The sequence below is a fragment of the Momordica charantia genome, assembly GCF_013281855.1.
Source record: "Momordica charantia cultivar OHB3-1 chromosome 8 unlocalized genomic scaffold, Mcharantia_2.0 BLBB01000008.1, whole genome shotgun sequence".
Lineage (NCBI taxonomy): Eukaryota > Viridiplantae > Streptophyta > Magnoliopsida > Cucurbitales > Cucurbitaceae > Momordica > Momordica charantia.
In genome coordinates, this window is record NW_028275166.1 from 16962148 (window position 1) to 16976672 (window position 14525).

A 14525-nucleotide genomic window follows, 5' to 3' on the forward strand; every position below is an offset into this window, starting at 1 on the left:
AAAAACTAGATTGTGTAACATATAATATATAATGGAACAGAAGAAAACCTGTCGTTTTTGTTTCTCATTTAAAATAAAAATAAATAAGTGTAACGCCCCGCGTTACTCAGGTTAACTTGCCCCGAGTTCCGGAAAATTTTATAACCAAATAGATTTTGTTTATTGATTTATTTATTTATTTCATTTTTTATTATTATTATTATTTTTATTTTATTTGACTCATCAGTGATCTTTATTTAATTTAAGTGTGCATCTCGGCTAGTGTGTATTGTTACAGAGTTAGTGGTGAGTTAGTAGCGTGTAGTATTTATTAAGTTATGGTTTAGTACGGATTCTGCTATGTGACATTTGCTCTGGGCCATTGGACCAACTACGAAATTACATTATTGGTTTTGTTAACAGGGAGTGATTGGGTAAATGGGCCTTAAACAAAAGAAACTAGCCCAAGTGAGTTTATGTTGCAAAACAAAAGAAAAAGGGGAATTTAAAACAAAACAACCCTAGCCCATCTTGTTCTCCTTCCTCATCTTCTTCCACCCTTCCCTTTCGTTTGAAGCCGCAAGCCCCCCCCCCCCATCCGGATTTTTTTCTCCGACGAATCAGCACCGACGACGGGACAGTAACAGGCGCGGGCGTCGGCAGCAGCAGGTGCGGCGTCAGGCGACAGCTGGCGCGGGCGTCGGGTAGCAGCAGCGCGGTATCGGGAAGCGGCAGACGGCGGCAGCGCGCGACGGGCAGCAGCGGCGTGCCACGGGCAGCGGCGGCGCGTGGCGTTGGACAGCGGCGGACGGCGGCAGCGTGCGACGGGCAGCAGCGGCGTGCGACGGGCAGTGGCGGTGCGTGACGTTCGGGCTGCTGCAGGCGGCATCGATACACGTGAGGCTGTTTTCGCTGCGTCCCTTCTCCGATCCAACGAGCCTAACAACCTCGAATAGCTTAGATCCGTGAAACCCTGTAACTTTTCTTTGACCCAAATTTGTTCGAAGTTAGATTTGGATTACCCACATCCAAACGAAATCGATTTGGAATACCCACACCTAAGCGAAGTTGTTTTGTAGTAACGGACATCAAAACAGAGCCGTTGGAGGTCGTTTTGGACACTTTTCGCTGCTGAAAAAACGTGGACAGCAGTGTTTTGGTGGTGTTCGGTGATTATCTTCATCCGTTCGAAGCCCGATTTACGCTACCCACACCTTTGCAAGCTAGATCTAATTTACCCACACCTACACGAAGTCGTTTTGCGGTAATGAGCCCTTTGAACCCTCGTATAGTCGTTTTTCGAAGGCTGAACAGTACATTTAAATTGCTGTATTTTTCTGTTTTTGGTGGTTAGGTGTGAGATCGACGCAAACTTAAAGACATGGTTGACTAAGTAGCACCAGGGGGCGAGTGCGTGCGTTATTTAGCGCTAACGGAATGGTTTTGATGCTGTTTTTCTTGCTAAAATAATTTAATTGAGCATGTAGGGATTGTTCGTTTTGATTTGTGAACTTCTAGTGATCTTGTTGCCGTCTTTCTATTATTGAACACTTTTGAGGAAACATGCTTCTTGTTCTTATTGTTGTAGGTGACTAGTAGGTTCTAAATTGTTGTAGTTAGAAGTAACTGGCTCATGACGTTTCGCAAATATGATGTAAACGAAATGCTCGCATTATCAAACTGATAATTTAGTTTTATTGTTTTAGTTGTGAGCTGTTGGGTGTATTTTGTTTATTACGAGGAAAAACATGCTTGTAAACTGTGCAGTGAATTAGAATGTGGGAAATTTACCTGTAGGTGGTCATGGGAGGGTTAGTGAAGTGGTAAAGGGTGAAGGGTGAAGGGACGGGTTGGTAGTCCGTTAACTATGGGTGTTCTGACCTGAAAATGCATATAAATCGCTTGGAGGTTCAAAGCCTTGAGTAGTGGCCTTGGGAATAAATGACAAGGCCGAACGTCAAATTTCTGTAAATGAGTATTGGGGTATTGGGGATAAATGTCAAGGACGAATACGCTGGGAAGTCATCGGTACCTTGAGGATAAACGGCAAGGACCGGTGCACAGTTCAGGCCTTGGGAATAAATGGCAAGGCCGAACATCAAGTTTCTGTAGAGGAGTATTGAGGCCTTGGGGATAAATGTCAAGGGTCAATGCGACTCGAGGAGTTAGGCTTGAGGGATTAAAGTAGAGTGGTGCTTGCGAAGTAGTGGTGCTAGGTCTTGGGAATAAATGGCAAGGTCGAACATCAAGTACTGTAAAAGGAGGGGGTACGGTGACTTGGGAATAAATGTCAAGGGCCGTCATGCCTCGAGAAGTTAAGCGGGGAGTAACACAGGGGGTGTAGAGGAAGGTTTAGTACAATGAGACAAGGGCTAGTGAATCATGGGTTGTGGTCTTGGTAGTTCCGACGCATGGTTGTTGTATGTAAATGTCTAGTTATTGTTTGCTATCTCTCACTGCTTATTTGATTGCCTTGCTATCGTTTTATTCTTTATGCCGTGACTGTGAGCATGATTTTTGTGTTAGTTAGGAAGTGCTACTTACGGAGTACCTTATGTACTCACCCCCCCTTTTTACCCTTAGATGTTTTCAGGTGCGAACAGGGTCCACCGCGGTGATGACGTGGAGAGGGCTTGACCGATGAAGGATCACTAGCTTAGTTAGTGAGGATAGAGGGAGGGGTCGTTGGGTACGAGTAGTATTGAGATTTATGTTATTGCTAGGTGTGAACCGCGGAGGAAATTTTGTATTCTTTAGAACTACTTTATTTGTTATGGATGTTGCTGGTAAACGCGTCACTGTCGTCGTTGGAGTTTAGGTGTACGGTTGTTTTATTTATTTATGAATTTTTGCCACTAAGGCGGATTTGAGATGTTTCTTTTTTTAAATTGCCTACGGAGGGCGAAGTCCTGTCAGTTTGTGGCATTTGTATTTCTGACAGAACGTATGGGAATCGAAGTTTTATTTCGTTTTAAATTATTTTCCCAGGGAGGTGCTTATCGCGAGTTTAAAGTTAAAGCTAGTCAGGTAAATTATTTAGCGTTGCCTAGGATGATATATATAAAATCTTGGGGCGTTACAGTTGGTATCAGAGCCGAAACGTTTCTGTAGACTGAGTTAGAAACTAGCATACTTAGGAGTAGTGATCTCGGTCGACCTCCTCGTCATCACCAGGTACGCTTCATGCTCGTCCTTGAGAGCTTATACATTTCCCATGATTTACTTGTACGCTGAAATTTTCTTATCCGTTTTGTTGCCGCTCTGTTTCGCTAGACATAGAGTGTTTATTAAGCGTACCAAATAGAATGTGGTGGATCTTTTACTATTATGGGAGTTTCGACTGCCACTTTTCCTTTTAGTTTTTGCGTGGAGTATCGTGCTAATGTTTTACCAAAATTTTGTGTCGTTCTTCCAGACAATGCCTCCCCGTCGTAGTATGAGATTGCGAGCTGACGCCGACCCCGCTCCCGGAGGTGAGAACGGAGCGGATCCACCGCCCCTCCTACTGGGAACCAGGCAGGAGTAGTCCCTCCATTTCCTCCTGCAGCAGCTCGAGAGCTGGCAGATCCACCAGTTCCCCTAGCAGTTCCTCAGGTTAACCCCCAATTGGCATTGCTTGTGGAGGCCTTGCAAGCAGTGATCAGTAACGCTGCAGGGGTGGGCGGGGTCCAAGCTCCGCCACCCCAACACCTTCATACACCCCAGAGCGAGGCTCGCTTCATCAAGGATTTCAAGCGCTACGGACCCCCAACCTTTGACGGTGAGAGTGAAAGAGCGACTGCAGTGGAAGAGTGGATCAGAGAGTTGGAAGCCCTTTTCGCGTATCTTGGTTGCGAAGACCAATTCAAGGTGAAGGGTGCAGTTTTTATGTTGAGGGGCGAGGCCCTGAACTGGTGGGACTCAGTAGTAACGGCAGAGGATCATGCGAATGTACCAATTCCGTGGGCAAGGTTCAAGAACTTGTTGTACGACTATTACTATCCGGAGACTGTGAAAGACATGAAGGAGGCAGAATTCGTACATCTAGTCCAAGGAACTTTATCGGTGGCACAGTATGAAAGGAAGTTTACGGAACTCTCCCGTTTCGCTCTAGAGTTGATTCCCACTGAGGCATTAAAGATCAAGAGGTTTGTTAAAGGCTTGTGCAAGGGAATCAGAGGCCCGGTGGACCTCCAGTGACCCACCACCTATGCTGAAGCGGTTAGGGGCGCCTTGGTTATGGATAAGGATGTTTCCAACAAGGCCTCACCCCTGCCAGAGGTCGGATCATCTTCAGGTGTGAAAAGGAAGTTCCCTTCGACTTATGCCGACCCGGTATTGAGAGCACCCCAGCGCTAGGCTCAACACCAGGGCATGCCGCCAGTATGCCCCACCTACCAAAAAAGACATACGGGGCAGTGCTGGACGGGAAGTAAGGGTTGTTTCAGGTGCGGAAGAGAGGGGCATTTTGCAAGGAAATGTCCCATGCCGACCGCAAATACACAGAGGTTGGGTTAGAGGATTCCACCACCAATTTCGATGCAGGGAAATAACCAAGGGGCTCGTGTCTTCGCACTTACTCGCAAGGAAGCGGCGGATGCCGAAACGGTGGTCACAGGTATTTCTTCTCATTTTTTTGGGCTTTGTGTGTGAGCGTATGTCCTTATATTTGCATTGTGATCCAGGTACTGTTTTAGTCCATGATGTGCCTGCGTATGTATTGTTTGATTCGGGGTCGAGCCACGCCTTCATCTCTTCTGCGTTTGTTCGTCAGGCAACCCTCGATTTAGAGCCGTTAGGTTTTTTGTTGTCGGTTTCTACACCATCAGGGTCGATTTTGATCGCTAGCCAAAAGGTGAGGGCAGGTGAGTTGTCTTTTGATAATCAGACTCTAAGGGCAAGACTGATCCAGCTAGACATGCGAGATTTTGACGTTATTGTGGGCATGGATTGGCTAGCTACCAACCAAGCCAACATTAATTGCTCGAGAAGAGAAGTCTCCTTCCAACTACCTTCGGGTCGAAACTTTACTTTTAAAGGGATTACGGGTAGAGTCCCAAGGACAGTATCAGCGTTGAAGGCAAGTCGTCTGTTGCAGAATGGAGCTTGGGGATATTTGGCCAACGTCGTCGACGTTAGTAAGACTCCACCTGGTATCGACTCCGTTCACGTGGTCAGAGAATTCCCAGATGTGTTCCCCAATGATCTTCCGGGGCTACCCCCTATTCGAGAACTGGATTTTTGTATCGACTTACCACTCGGGACAGCTCCCATTTCGAAGGCACCGTACCGCATGGCTCCAGCGGAACTTAAGGAGCTTAAGGCTCAGCTGGAAGAACTCTTAGACAAAGGCTTCATTCGTCCGAGCGTGTCTCCTTGGGGTGCCTCCGTGTTGTTTGTGAAAAAAAAAGATGGATCTATGCGACTTTGTGTTGACTACCGGGATCTGAACAAGGTGACAATAAAAAATAGGTACCCCCTTCCTCGCATTGATGACCTCTTTGACCAACTAAAAGGAGCAAGGGTGTTCTCGAAGATAGACCTACGATCCGGGTACCACAGTTGAGAATTAAAGACGCCAATATACCTAGGACAGCCTTCAGAACCAGGTATGGGCATTTTGAGTTTACCGTTATGTCTTTCGGACTCACTAATGCCCCTGCGGCATTTATGGATCTCATGAATCGAGTTTTTAAGGAATTTTTGGATCTGTTTGTGATCGTGTTTATCGACGATATTTTGATTTACTCCAAAACGGAAGAGCAGCACGAAGGACATCTACGGCAGGTCCTTACCGCTTTGAGGAAGAACAGACTGTACGCGAAATTCTCGAAATGTGAATTTTGGCTGGTTAAGGTGGCTTTCCTTGGCCACATAGTCACCAGGGAGGGTATTGTTGTGGACCCGGCCAAGGTGGAGGCGGTCAGTGGTTGGCCAAGGCCTCGCACAGTGACAGAAATCCGCAGTTTTCTCGGCCTAGCCGGCTATTATAGAAGGTTCGTCCAGGACTTCTCTCGGGTGGCGGCACCGTTGACTCAGTTAACCCACAAGAATGCTACGTTCGATTGGAACAACGATTGTGAGAAAAGCTTCCAAGAACTGAAGGAGCGTTTGGTCACGGCCCCAGTGTTAACAGTACCGGACGGGTCAGGAAGTTTGGTGGTGTACAGTGACGCTTCACGAAGGGGCTTAGGTTGCGTTCTGATGCAGCAGGGAAAAGTCATTGCCTATGCCTCACGTCAGTTAAAGGTACACGAGCTTAACTATCCCACCCATGACTTGGAGCTTGCTGCGGTAGTTTTCGCCTTGAAGATATGGAGACACTATCTTTATGGGGAAAAGATTCAGATCTTCACCGATCACCAAAGTTTAAAATATTTCTTCACTCAGAAAGAACTTAACCTCAGGCAGCGGAGGTGGTTAGAACTGGGAAAAGACTACGACTGCGAGATCAATTACCATCCGGGTAAGGCAAACGTGGTGGCCGATGCACTCAGTAGAAGAGCAGCAAGCGTAGCTCCTCTGGTAGTACCTCCTGGACCAGTATTAGATGAGTTGGACCGTTCTGAGGTAGAGTTAGCGGTGGAAGATGTTTCGGCAGTGCTGGCTCAACTCTCGGTTAAACCCACCCTAAGACAACAAATCATCGCTGCACAAAAGGGAGACTCCAGTCTGAGCAAGGGTTTCGGGATGCTGGGCGAAGGAGATTTTTCCCTTTCGGAAGATAAGGCCCTGCTCTATCAGGGGAGACTGTGCGTACCAAGAGTTTTTCCTTTAAGGAGGGATTTACTAGCCGAGGCTCATAATACCCCATTCTCGGTGCATCCTGGAAGTACCAAGATGTATAGAGATCTTAAGAGACACTATTGGTGGCACAATATGAAGCGTGAGATTGCTCAGTTTGTTAGTAGCTGTTTGACGTGCCAACAAGTGAAAGCCTCCAGACAGAGGCCCGCCGGGTTGTTGCAACCTTTAAGTATACCGGTGTGGAAATGGGATGACGTAGCCATGGATTTCATTACAGGGTTGCCGAGAACGGCTAAAGGTTTCACAGTGATTTGGGTGATTGTGGATCGCTTAACAAAGTCTGCGCATTTCATACCAGGCAAAGCCACGTATTCAGTAGAAAGGTGGGCGGAACTTTATCTGCAAGAAATTGTTAGACTCCATGGCATACCAGTGACCATAGTGTCAGATCGGGACTCCCGTTTCACGTCAATGTTTTGGCGGAGTTTACATAAAGCTCTGGGGACACGACTCGATTTCAGTACGACGTTCCACCCCCAGACCGATGGTCAGACCGAGCGTCTGAACCAGGTCCTGAAGGATATGTTGAGGGCTTGCACATTGGATTTCGGTGGTTCTTGGGACAAACACCTGTTCTTAGCAGAGTTTGCATACAATAATAGTTATCAGGCGACCATTGATATGGCCCCATATGAAGCGTTGTACGGGAAAAAGTGTAGGTCGCCGGTGCATTGGGATGAGGTCGGTGAGAGAGTCCTGTTGGGACCAAAATTGGTACAAGAAACTAATGGTGCCATCCAAAAGATTAGAGCAAGAATGCAGACGGCCCAAATCAGACAGAAGAGTTACGCTGATATTAGGCGAAGGGCATTGGAATTTGAGGTCGGTGACCACGTTTTCCTTCGTGTGGCACCAGTGAAGGGAGTCCTACGTTTTGGTAAGAAGGGAAAACTCAGTCCAAGATTTATTGGTCCTTTTGAGATCTTGGAGCACATCGGACCGGTCGCTTAATGGTTGGCCTTGCCACCGTCGTTAAGCGCAGTGCATAACGTGTTCCACGTGTCCATGTTGAGGAAATACGTCTATGACCCTTCCCACGTCTTGGATTACGAACCACTGCAGGTAGATGAAACATTGTGCTATGAAGAAGTACCCATTGGGATCGTAGCAAGAGAGACCAAAGTGCTGCGGAACCGGGTGATCGTTTTGGTGAAGGTCTTGTGGAGGAACCACCAAATAGAAGAGGCTACCTGGGAGAGAGAAGACGAAATCAGGGCCCATTATCCTGAATTGTTCGAGCAACAAACTTTCGGGGACGAAAGTTTTTGAAGGGGGGAAGTCTGTAATGCCCCGCGTTACTCAGGTTAGCTTGCCCCGAGTTCCGGAAAATGTTATAACAAAATAGATTTTGTTTATTGATTTATTTATTTATTTCATTTATTATTATTTTTATTATTATTTTTATTTGACTCATCAGTGATCTTTATTTAATTTAAGTGTGGCATCTCGGCTAGTGTGTATTGTTACAGAGTTAGTGGTGAGTTAGTAGCGTGTAGTATTTATTAAGTTATGGTTTAGTACGGATTCCGCTATGTGACACTTGCTCTGGGCCATTGGACCAACTATGAAATTACATTATTGGTTTTGTTAACAGGGAGTGATTGGGTAAATGGGCCATAAACAAAAGAAACTAGCCCAAGTGAGTTTATGTTGCAAAACAAAAGAAAAGGGGAATTTAAAACAAAACAACCCTAACCCATCTTGTTCTCCTTCCTAATCTTCTTCCACCCTTCCCTTTCGTTTGAAGCCGCCAGCCCCCCCCCCCCCCATCCGGATTTCTTTCTCCGACGAAGTAGCACCGACGACGGGACAGCAGCAGGCGCGGGCGTGGGGCAGCAGCTGGCGCAGGCGTGGGGCAGCATCAACGCGGCATCAGGCAGCGGCAGACTGCGGCAGCGCGCGACGGGCAGCAGTGGCGTGCGACGGGCAGCGGCGGAGCGTGGCATTGGGCAGCGGCAGACGGCGGCAGCGTGCGACGGGTAGCAGCGGCCCGTGACGTTCGGGCTGCTGCAGGCGGCATCGATACACATGAGGCTGTTTTCGCGGGCCCCTTCTCCGATCCAACGAGCCTAACAACCTCGAATAGCTTAGATCCGTGAAACCCGGTAACTTTTCTTTGACCCACATTTGTTCGAAGTTAGATTTGGATTACCCACATCCAAACGAAATCGATTTGGAATACCCACACCTAAGCGAAGTTGTTTTGTAGTAACAGACATCAAAACGGAGCCGTTGGAGGTCGTTTTGGACACTTTTCGCTGCTGCAAAAACGTGGACAGCAGTGTTTTGGTGGTGTTCGGCGATTATCTTCATCCGTTCGAAGCCCGATTTACGCTACCCACAACTTTGCAAGCTAGATCTAATTTACCCACACCTACACGAAGTCGTTTTGCGGTAATGAGCCCTTTGAACCCTCGTATAGTCGTTTTTCAAAGGCTGAACAGTACATTTAAATTGCTGTATTTTTCTGTTTTTGGTGGTTAGGTGTGAGATCGACGCAAACTTAAAGACGTGGTTGAGTAAGTAGCACCAGGGGGCGAGTGCGTGCGTTATTTAGCGCTAACGGAATGGTTTTGATGTTGTTTTTCTTGCTAAAATAATTTAATTGAGCATGTAGGGATTGTTCGTTTTGATTTGTGAACTTCTAGTGATCTTGTTGCCGTCTTTCTATTATTGAACACTTTTGAGGAAACATGCTTCTTGTTCTTGTTGTTGTAGGTGACTAGTAGGTTCTGAATTGTTGTAGTTAGAAGTAACTGACTCATGACGTTTCGCAAATATGATGTAAACGAAATGCTCGCATTATCAAACTGATAATTTAGTTTTATTGTTTTAGTTGTGAGCTGTTGGGTGTATTTTGTTTATTACGAGGAAAAGCATGCTTGTAAACTGTGCAGTGAATTAGAATGTGGGAAATTTACCTGTAGGTGGTCATGGGGGGGTCAGTGAAGTGGTGAAGGGTGAAGGGTGAAGGGACGGGTTGGTAGTCCGTTAACTATGGGTGTTCTGACCTGAAAATGCATATAAATCGCTTGGAGGTTCAAAGCCTTGAGTAGTGGCCTTGGGAATAAATGACAAGGCCGAACGTCAAATTTCTGTAAATGAGTATTGGGGTATTGGGGATAAATGTCAAGGACGAATACGCTGGGAAGTCATCGGTACCTTGGGGATAAACGGCAAGGACCGGTGCACAGTTCAGGCCTTGGGAATAAATGGCAAGGCCGAACATCAAGTTTCTGTAGAGGAGTATTGAGGCCTTGGGGATAAATGTCAAGGGTCAATGCGACTCGAGGAGTTAGGCTTGAGAGATTAAAGTAGAGTGGTGCTTGCGAAGTAGTGGTGCTAGGCCTTGGGAATAAATGGCAAGGTCGAACATCAAGTACTGTAAAAGGAGGGGGTACGGTGACTTGGGAATAAATGTCAAGAGCCGTCATGCCTCGAGAAGTTAAGCGGGGAGTAACACAGGGTGGTGTAGAGGAAGGTTTAGTACCATGGGACAAGGGCTAGTGAATCATGGGTTGTGGTCTTGGTAGTTCCGACGCATGGTTGTTGTATGTAAATGTCTAGTTATTGTTTGCTATCTCTCACTGCTTATTTGATTGCCTTGCTATCGTTTTATTCTTTATGCCGTGATTGTGAGCATGATTTTTGTGTTAGTTAGGAAGTGCTACTTACGGAGTACCTTATGTACTCACCCCCCCTTTTTACCCTTATATGTTTTCAGCTGCGAACAGGGTCGACCGCAGTGATGACGTGGAGAGGGCTTGACCGAGGAAGGATCACTAGCTTAGTTATTGAGGATAGAGGGAGGGGTCGTTGGGTACGAGTAGTATTGAGATTTATGTTATTGCTAGGTGTGAACCGCGGAGGAAATTTTGTATTCTTTAGAACTACTTTATTTGTTATGGATGTTGCTGGTAAACGCGTGACTGTCGTCGTTGGAGTTTAGGTGTACGGTTGTTTTATTTATTTATGAATTTTTGCCACTAAGGCGGATTTGAGATGTTTCTGTTTTTAAATTGCCTACGGAGGGCGAAGTCTTGTCAGTTTGTGGCATTTGTATTTCTGACAGAACGTATGAGAATCGAAGTTTTATTTCGTTTTAAATTATTTTCCGAGGGAGTTGCTTATCGCGTGTTTAGAGTTAAAGCTAGTCAGGTAAATTATTTAGCGTTGCCTAGGATGATATATATAAAATCTTGGGGCGTTACAAAAAGAGGGTCCGACAATATACTTATCACGAAACAATATACGGATATGCTTTCACAATATAGCAAATCTCACAAAAACTCAGTATGTATTCATAAACACAACAATCCAAGAGTACAATTGACAAACAATCCAAAAGTATAATTGACACTATACTCCATAAACATATCCAACATGCATAAAGAGTTAAAGCACACACTTTAAAACATACAAATTCTTAACTTGCTACTAAAGTTAACGTCAATTTGGGTCCGAATAGGAGTGGGTCAACGTCGAACCAATACCGAAGGAGATGGGTAACTCAAAACAAGCTCCTGTTAGGTGTGGGTAACATGAAATTGCCTCCAAACAAGAGTGGGTAAGTGCCAAGAGCCACTGGAATGAAGAATACGTCGTGAATCTTGACTGGGTATCGCAAATCGAGGTACAGAGTCGTTGGATCTGGGCTGTTTGTAGTTGCCACTACTGTTGCTCTACAAATCGTGGTTGCCGAATCTAAAATGTCACTGTTACCGCCAGAAATTTCGTGCGCCGACCGCTGCTGCTGGATACCCATGCCGGCTACTGCAGGTTCGTGCTGCTAAGGGACGCCGGGATGATCGTGTCGCCGCTGCTGTCGAAGACCGCCAGAGGTGTCGCCGCTGCTGTCGAAGCCTGCCGCTATGCTGTCGAATATCACTGCGCTGTCGAATACCGCTGCGCTGTTGGGTCGTCGGAGAACGGGAGGGGGTTGGGTCGTCGGAGAACTAGGGGGGGCCGGCTATGGTCAGGAATGGGAAGAAGGAGATGGAAGAAGAATAAGAAGGGGAAAATATGGTGTTTAGAGTTTCTTTAGTTTTGTTTTATTTTTTTCTCCTCTTTTTCTTTTTACCTCACAAAAGAATATAACAAAATAAGATTTGTGGCCTTATAAATAAAGAGATTTTTCCTAATTCGTTTTCCACTTCTTTTTACATGGATATGGGAAAATACTAAAATATTGATTAACTTAAAATTAAAACCAATAAAATCCAAAAGAGAGAATTAAATTTCCAAAACTTTGGATTAAGATTTAATTAAAAATCTCTTACCAAAATTTAAAAACTTAATTTATCTTAATCCAACAAAATTAAACCTAAATTTTAACTATAAAAAATTAGAACTTCAAAATTATAAAATTCAAGGATTTAAATTATCAGCTTAGGGAAAAATACAAAGGCACAATTTAAATCTTAAAATAAAATAACTCGAAAACTCAGGCGTTACAGCGAGGAAGAAGAAGATGAATACAGTTTCTTTTGGTTTTGTTTTTTTTAATACCAAAAAGAAGTTAAAGTGAATAAATATAAATAAGATTATTATCCTATAAATATCATTTTTTTTACCGTTTAAATCAATTTGTTTAATTTTCTTTTCTTTTATAAAAATGAAACGAGCCCAAATAAATCACAACAAATGAGCAATGGTGTATCGAGGATTCTATGTCACGAAGGGGCACAAATGCATAAAAATAACACAATCGAAAAAAACTCAACATCGACATTAGAGTTATTCTAAATTTGTAAGTTTTTTGCAGAGTTATTTAACCGTATATCGCATTAATCAAACTGAATTTGAGAATATTGATTATTAAATTAGAATGTTTCTGTGAATTTTTTAAATTAATGAGGCGGTTTATAATAAACTTAACATAAAGATAAAAATTATAACATTTATCTAAGTTTAGGATTATGAACTTAAATTTATTAAAAGCAATACCTTCCACTAAATAAATTTAACTAGATAGATTTGGCAAAAAGAATTTAAAATTACTTTTTTTATATTAAAAAAATTAGAAATATTTTGTGAAAAAATAGTTATTTAAAAGAATTAGACATATTTTGTTCAATAAAAACTTTTTTCTTTTTAAGAATTGAACATATTTTGGTAAAAATAATAATAATACTAACAAGAAAAACATAAGGAGGTAAGATTTGATCACAAGGCTAAAAGACATTTTTTAAGAAAAAGAAATGAACTAGTTTAAGAGATAATTTGTTAGGAGAATAGAAAAAAAAAAACAAAAAAACAAAATCGAAAAAAAAAAGAAAAAAGAAACAAAATGAAAAAGGTAAGTCAAGAAATTAAAAAAATAAAATAAAATAAATAAACAAAACCGAAAAAAAAGAAACGAAAAAACGTAGGGTGGGGGTCAAACCTAAGTGGAGGGTATGGGGGCACAGGTTGAATGCCAACAGACCACACACTTTCTTTTAATTCCAAACACATGCTAAATAATATTTTGTACATCTGCCCTTGGAAATGAGGATAGACTAATTCCTTATAAAATAATAGACATTTTTTCTTTATATTTCTCTTCAAAATAAAACTCACCCAGAAAAGATTTGGGAAAATAAATTAAGAGATTAACTTAAGTTTAAAACCCAATAATAAAATCCAAAAGGAAAATTAAATTTCTAAATTTTTGGAACAAAACTTAATTTAAAATCTCTCCCAAAATTCGAAAACTTAATTTATCTTAATCTAACGAAATTAAACTTTAAGTTATAATTTTGGGTAAATTATAACTCTGAAATTAAAAAATCCAAGAATTTAATTTATCCCAACAATTTTAAAATAATGTTGGAAAATATTATCATATCTCCCAACCTTTGAAAAATTGTCTGAGATAATTTATCCTCTCCCCACATTTTTTAAAATCACGTTGGGGAAAGATAGAATGTTGAAGATTTAAATCTTTCTAAAAGATTGTCACAAAAAAAAAGTTTTAAAAGATTATCCGAATGTTTTTTAAAACATTGGGATACGTTATCTTATCCCAACATTTTTACAAAAACGTTGGGAGAAATCTTTTAAAACTTTGATGAATGTGACAGCCATTTTCAAGGTTTTATTTTTTAGATATTTCTATTTTCAAAACTAATTTTAAAAATATTCCAACTTTCAAATTTATTTTAAAATAATACCACCTACATTTTTATAAGACGTTGAGATACATTTTGTTATCCCAAACGTTTTTTAAAAACATTGGGATAAGGTTAGTCATCTCAATGTTTTTAATAAAACATTTGGGATATATTATGTTATCCTAACATTTTTACAAAAATGTTGGGATAAGATTACTTCCCCCCACGTTTTTAATAAAACGTGGGGATAAGTGATTTTCTACCAAAGTTTTTACAAAAAGGTGGGGAGAAGAGATCTTTGCCCCACGTTTTTATTAAAACATTGGGATAATATTACTTCTACCAACGTTTTTAGTATAATGTAGGGATAATTGATCTCTTGCCAACGTTTTTAAAAACGTTGGTATAAGATTACTTGTCCTAATGTTTTGTTGTAAAACGTGAGGATAAGTGATTTCTGCCAACATTTTTGTAGAAATGTGGGGAGAAAGGTCTTTGGCCCACGTTTGTATTAAAACGTTGGAATATTCAACGCATAATTTTTGTATATTTGAATTTATCAACCTATATTCCCATCGTTTGTTGCAAAACGTTAGAGGAAATAACATATATATCGAAGTTGTTATAGAGAACAAAAACGACCCGAAAGGAGACAAGAAATTGAAG